Below are 7,394 nucleotides of genomic sequence, written 5' to 3'. Positions count from 1 at the left end.
TGCGTCACGTCAAAATAGGAAAATATAGAGCATGCTGCGATTTCAACTGAACGCACAAGTGATGCGTTAAAAACATCGCTCATGTGCACAGCCCCATAGAAATGAATGGGTCAGGATTTAGTGCGGGTGCCATACGTTCGCCGCACGGATCGCACCCGCACGGAAAACTCGCCCGTGTGAAAGGGGCCTTAAGGACCAGTTCACGTCTAAAGTCACTTTGTGGGGCTTACAAAGTGGAAACCCCCCATAAATGACCCCTTTGTAGAAACTACACCCCTCAAGTTACTCAAAACAGATTTTACTAACTTTGTCAACCCTTTAGGTGTTCCACAAGAATTAAAGATAAATGGAGCTGAAATTTCTAAATTTCACTTTTTTGGCAGATTTTCCATTTTATTAAAAAAATTCTTTAACACATTGAGGGTTAACAGCCAAACAAAACTCAATATTTATTACCCTGATTCTGCGGTTTACAGAAACACCCCACATGTGGTCGTAAACTGATGTAAGGGCGCAGAAGGAAAGGAACGCCGTATGGTTTTTGGAAGGCAGATTTTGCTGGACTGGTTTTAGATGCCTTGTCCCATTTAAAGCGCTCCTGATGCACCCATACAGTAGAAACTCCCAAAAAGTGACCCTATTTTGGAAACTAGGGGATAAGGTGCCAGTTTTGCTGGTACTATTTTGGGGTACATATGATTTTTAATTGCTCTATATTAATTTTTTTGTAAGGTAAGGTAACTGAAAAATGGCTGTTTTGGCAGTTTTTTTAAATTTATTTTTTACAAGATTTATCTGACAGGGTAGATCATGTGCTATTTTTATAGAGCAGGTTGTTATGGACGCAATGATATCAAATATGTCTACTTTCGTTGTTTCAGTTTTACATAAAGCATTTTTGAAAAATAAATTATATTTTTGTGTGTCCATTTTCTGAGAGCCATAGCTTTTTTATTTTTTGGGCGATTGTCTTAAATAGGGTATCATTTTTTGCAGGATGAGGTGACTGTTTTATTGGTACCATTTTGTATGATATACACCATTTTGATCGCTTGCTGTTGCACTTTTTGTGATGTAAGGTGACAAAAATGGCTTTTTTTACACAGTTTTTATATTATTTTTTATGGTGTTTATCGGACGGGGTCTATCATGTGATATATTTATAGAGACGGTCGTTACGGACGCGGTGATATCTAATATGTGTATTCTTTTTTTTTTCTTTTCTTTTTTTATAGGAAAAGGCAATTAATTTTTTTAATTTTACATTTTTATTTATTGATTTATTTTTACTTTTATTATTTTCACTTTTTTTTTTTTTAGCAAGTCCCTCTTGGATCTTGAAGATCCAGTGGGGCTGATGGCTGTACTATACTTTGCAATGCTCTTGCATTGCAAAGTATAATACTATCAGATGCTCTGTAGGTGGCAGCACTGGACGCTATTGCAAAGCGCCCGGTTGCCACGGCAACCATCGGGCGCTGCCATCGCAGTGTGGCAGCCACGATGGTGGAGAGAGGGAGCCCCCTCCCTCTATTAACCCCATGGATGCCGCTGCCGCGGCAGAAATGGAGCCGCCGCCATCACACACAGCAGGGGGACCGCATCAGAGGCAGGGGGCAGCGTTGGGGAGGTGGGGGGGTACGGCCAACATTGAGGGAGGCTGGGGCAGGAGGAATGTATGGGGCGGGGAGGGGGCGGACCGCATCAGGGCAGGAGGCAGGAGATGAGCTTCAGGGGCAGGCAGACACAAGGGGGGGGCTTGGAGGGGCACAGATCGGGGGGCACGAGGAACACTACCTGATTTCAGGCTCTGATCTGCAGAGCGCAGATCAGAGCCTGAAACCAGCATTTTTTCACTGCCGTTATCAGATTGGTTAGTCTGCATAGACTAACCAATCGGATCGATTGCTGGCAAGGGGCCACTCTGATTGGTCCTTTGCCGGCATTACTGAACTGTATGCTGTCCGTGACAGCAGCAGTGCAGGGGCAGAAGCTTTAAAGAACTGGCTTGACGTTTATAGACTTGATAGCTGCACGGGGCATGTATATAAACGGATTGCAGTCGGGAAGGGGTTAAGGACCAGGAGATTTTTAGCAAATCTGACATGTGTCACTTTATGTGGTGACAACTTTAAAACACTTTTACTTATCCAGGCCATTCAGAGATTGTTTTCTCGTCACATATTGTACTTCATGACAGTGGTAAATTTGAGTAAAAAAAATACCACATCTTTCAAAACAATTAAAAAATTAGCAAATTTCAATTTCTCTACTTTTATAATACATAGTAATACCTCCAAAAATAGTTATTACTTTAGATTCGCCAGATCTCTACTTCATGTTTGGATCATTTTGAAAATGACATTTTATTTTTTGGGGACGTTAGAAGGCTTAGAAGTTTAGAAGCAAATCTTAAAATTTTTAAGAACATTTCCAAACCCCAATTTTTGCTGGACCAGTTCAGTTATGAAGTCACTTTCTGGGGCTTACATATTAAAAACCATCTATAAATCACTCTATTTTAGAAACTACACCCCTCAAGGTATTCAAAACTGATTTTACAAACTTTGTTAACCCTTTAGGTGCCCCACGAGAATTAAATTAAAATAGGAATTAAATTTCAAAATGTCACTTTTTTTTTTTTTTTTTACCAGATTTAAAATTTTAAGCTATTTTTTTCTGCAACACATCAAGGGTTAACAGCCAAACAAAGCTCAAAATCTATTACCCTTAATATGGAGTTTGCTCAAAAACTGATGTATGGGCGCACAGCAGGCTTCAGAATGGAAGGAGCCCTATATAGCTTTTGGAGAGCGGATTTAGCTGGAATGGTAATTGGGAGCTAATATGAAGACCCCCAGAGGTGGCCCTAGAGTGGAAACCCCCCAAAAAGTGACCCCATTGCGGAAACCACACCCCTCAAGAAATATTTAAAGGTGTGTAGTGAGCACTTAGACCCATCGGGCGTTTCACAGAATTAGGAAACACTCGGCTGTGAAAATTAAAAATTAATTTTTTTTCCAGAAAAAGTTTCTTTACACCCACATTTTTCACTTTCACAAGGGGTAACAGGACAAAATACACCCCACATTTTGTTCCCCATTTCCCCCTGAATACACCAACACCCAATATGTGTTCTAAAAATTATGTATGGCCGCACGGCAGGCTTCAGAGTGGAAGGATCACCATATGGCGGTTAGGAAAGAGGATTTAGCTGGAATGGTAATTGGCAGCTATGTCGCATATGAAGACACCCTGAGGTAGCCCTAGAGTGGAAACCCCCAAAAAGTGACCCCATTTCAGAAACTACACCCCTCAAGGAATATTTCAATGTGTATAGTGCGCACCTAGGCCCATCAGGCGTTTCACAGAATTAGGAAACGCTTGACTGTGAAAAGAAAAAATGACAATGTCACATTTAAAAAATTCCTGAGGTCCCCAGAAATGGAAAAACCCTAAGAAGTGACCCCATTTCGGAAAGGGCACCCCCGTACGAACATTTTAAGTGGTTGAAAGGGTACTTTTCACCAAACAGGTGTCTTACAGAAGGCAGAATTACTTGAGAGAAGCATTTCAAAGCACACATTTGTAAAAAAAACTAGCAGACCTCAATTTTTCACTTTCACAATGGATTAAAGGAGAAAATGCTCTCCAGTATATGTTCCCCATTTTCTCCCCATTTTCTCCCCATTTTGCAAACACCCCATATGTGCTCGTAGCCTGCTGTATTGGCGCACAGCAGGCCTTTAGAGGCAAAGTGCAAAATATGGTTTTTGCAGGCCTGAATTGGCAGACATGTATTTTAGCTGCCATGTTACATTTAAAACATTTCCGGAGGTCCCCAGAAATTAAATTCCCCAAGAAGTGACCCCATTTCTGAAAGAGCACCCCCCATACGAACATTTTAAGTGGTGGAAAGGGTACTTTTTAGCAAACAGGTGTCTCACAGAAGGCAGAATTACTTGAGAGAAGCATTTTAAAGCACACATTTGTAAAAATGAAAAATTACTAGCAGACCCCATGTTCCCCATTTTGCGAACACCCCATATGTGCTTGTAGCCTGCTGTATTGGCGAACAGCAGGCCTCTAGAGGCAAAATGCTAAATATATGGTTTTTGCAAGCTTGAAATAATCAGACATGGATTTTAGCTGCCATGTCACATTTCAAAAATTTCCTGAGGTCCCCAGAAATTAAAAACCCCAAGAAGTGACCCCATTTCGGAAAGAGCACCCCCGTACGAACATTTTAAGTGGTGGATAGGGCACGTTTGACCTAACAGGTGTTTCATAGAAACGAATATGTAGTGGTTGGTGAAAAGTGGATATGTAAGGGCTCTTTCACACCTGCGTTCTTTTCTTCCGGCATAGAGTTCCGTGGTCGGGGCTCTATGCCGAGGGAATCCTGATCAGTTTTATCCTAATGCATTCTGAATGGAGTGAAATCCATTCAGGATGCATCAGGATGTCTTCAGTTCCGGAACGGAACGTTTTTTGGCTGGAGAAAATACTGCAGCATGCTGCGCTTTTTGCTCCGGCCAAAAATCCTGAAGACTTGCCGCAAGGCCAGACCCGGAATTAATGCCCATTGAAAGGCATTGATCCGGATCCGGCCTTAAGCTAAACGTCGTTTCGGCGCATTGCCGGATCCGACGTTTAGCTTTTTCTCAATGGTTACCATGGCTGCCGGGACGCTAAAGTCCTGGCAGCCATGGTAAAGTGTAGTGGGGAGCGGGGGAGCAGCATACTTACCATCCGTGCGGCTCCCGGGGCGCTCCAGAGTGACGTCAGGGCGCCCCAAGCGCATGGATCACGTGATCGCATGGCACGTCATCCATGCGCATGGGGCGCTCTGACGTCATTCTGGAGCGCCCGGGAGCCGCACGGACTGTAAGTATACCGCTCCCCCGCTCCTACTATGGCAACCAGGACTTTAATAGCGTCCTGGGTGCCATAGTGACACTGAAAGCATTTTGAAGACTGATCCGTCTTCAAATGCTTTCAGTACACTTGCGTTTTTCCGGATCCGGCGTGTAATTCCGGCAAGTGGAGTACACGCCGGATCCGGACAACGCAAGTGTGAAAGAGGCCTAAGTTATACGGAATAAATCAGAGATATAAGGTGGTAAAATTACAGGGTACATCGAGGATGAAATTAATACTCCATGGATGCGTGGTGGATTCTAAAACACTCCTGCATGCACAGGCCAGGTTTTTCAGGGCAGGTTTCGCAGTGGTAAATGGTATCTTTCCTTACCCCCCTTTTGGAACACACCCTGCATATTTTTGGGGTCCTTCCCTTCCTTGCTGTCTGGGGGACTTGACCTGGAAAATGTTGCCCTGGTACAACACGGGCACCATGACTCCCTGAAGTACTGGGACCCTCCTCGGCCTGGCTTTGAAAAATTAGGGCCTTGATAACCACCTCTTGGAACTGGAGGAAAGTTCCTGTGTGGCCTGCAGATTAAAAATAGCATGTACGCATTGTACATTGCCACCCGTACAATGTGTACGGCCAGCTTTTTGTACCACACTTTTGTTTTTCGGATGGCACTGTATGGCTTCAGAACTTGATCTGAAAGATCAACCCCTCCCATGTGCTTATTGTAGTCCAGGATGCAAACTGGTTTGGGGACAGTGGTAGTGGTACCTCGCACATGAGCAGGGGAGCTGGTATTTGTGTGAACGGTGGTCAGTAAAAGGACGTCCCTCTTGTCCTTGTACTTAACAGCCAGCATGTTCTCATGGAGGAGAGCCCTGCTTTCACCCATTCTCAGTGGTGCCCTAACAGGGATCTAGGGAGTCCTCTCTGATTTTTGCGCACTGTGCCGCAAGCCACAGTACTTCTGGCAGTTAGGGACCTGAATAGGGGTATGCTGGTATGGGTGGGTTCACACTAGCGTTAGGGATTCTGTTATGGGTTTCCGTTATAACAGGATTATAACGAAACATAACAGAATCCATAGGATGGAATGCAAAAAAGAGGCATTCTGTTTTGCTCCATCCTAATAGAAGTCTGTGGGAAAACATAACTGATTCGTCTGGTTCCCATTATGCAAGACGGGACTTTGTTTTCATTCCCATAGACTTCTATTAGGACGGAGAGAAAACGGAATGCCTCTTAAAGGCGTCCGTTTTTCATTCCGTCATAATGCAAGTCTATGGGCAGCAAAACGGATCCGCCCTTCCGTCTTATGGATTCCGTTATGTTCCATTATAACCCTGTTATAACGGAAAGCCATAACGGAATCCCAAACGCTAGTGTGAACCCACCCTATAATAGTTATCCACCTAGAGGTGGTAACCCTTATCCAGCAGTGGGTGCAGCAAGTCGCACACAATCTTTCCGCTAACTCCTAGGATGGGGGGGGGGGGGGCATTCTAGGGGTTCTATGCTGGAATCCTTTCCTTCATAAACACGGAACTTGTGGGTGTACCCGGAGCTACTATCACAAAGTTTGTAAACGAAAAAATAAAAATGTGCACAGTAAACGGAGTAGATCGGTCAGAAAAATTGATGTTTCTGATCAGCGCTCAGCAGGTGCAGGACGCACACGCACTCAGATATTATGTGCGTGCAAAAATCCCCCCATAAATCGGCGAATATGTCAGTTTGAAGCAGCTAAAATGTCAGTTACGGGAGAAATCGGCAATTAAAAAAAAAAATGTCATGTTAAATTTCAGAATCTGTCTATCCACAGTGCTGCCACTGTCAAACTGGGCAGGGTGACACCCCGAACTGGTAACATCCATCTGTATCCTTACTGCAGACTGCTGGCAATTTATTCATAAACATCTAGTAGAAATTTTAAGGAACGGCACAACAAAGTCATAAGAATAGATGCACCAGAATTGTTATTACATAGGAAATGTAAGTAGTAGAACAGACATGTCAGGAGAGGTGAGAGGTCCTCTTTAAAGAATAACTTCAAAGAATTCGATCATTGCTTTAATCGAGGACAGTCATGGGCAGCAGAGGGGCCCCTGTGCAAAAATAGACTCTGGGCCCCTTGCTGTTTAGCAGCTAATTTTTCAAGCGCGTGAGGCCCATCCTTATTCCTTACTTTGACGCTCTAGTTAACCCTTCTCCTGATTAATTAGAATTAATGATGAGGGAATTGATTCATATAAATCAAATTCGTTAAAAAATAATTCTGCTTGAGCAGCGAGGGACTGGCCCCACTGCTTGAGAGGCCTCCACTACCCCCTGATTGACAGGGCCATACATCTTACTTGACCATGTGTTGTGCTTGCACCATTGCTTCATGTAGCAGCGCAAGCACAGAGGTTCTGCCACTCCTCGGTGAGCAGTAAAGATGCTGACTGTGCATGCTCCCCTTATGTCTGGGTACACCCGGAAGTGTAGCGGCGCATGCACAGATAGCATCTTTGCAGAA

Source organism: Bufo gargarizans, chromosome 5 (genome assembly GCF_014858855.1).
Source record: "Bufo gargarizans isolate SCDJY-AF-19 chromosome 5, ASM1485885v1, whole genome shotgun sequence".
Taxonomy (NCBI): domain Eukaryota; kingdom Metazoa; phylum Chordata; class Amphibia; order Anura; family Bufonidae; genus Bufo; species Bufo gargarizans.
The sequence above is the reverse complement of the archived record's forward strand: the minus strand, read 5'-3'. Positions refer to the sequence as shown.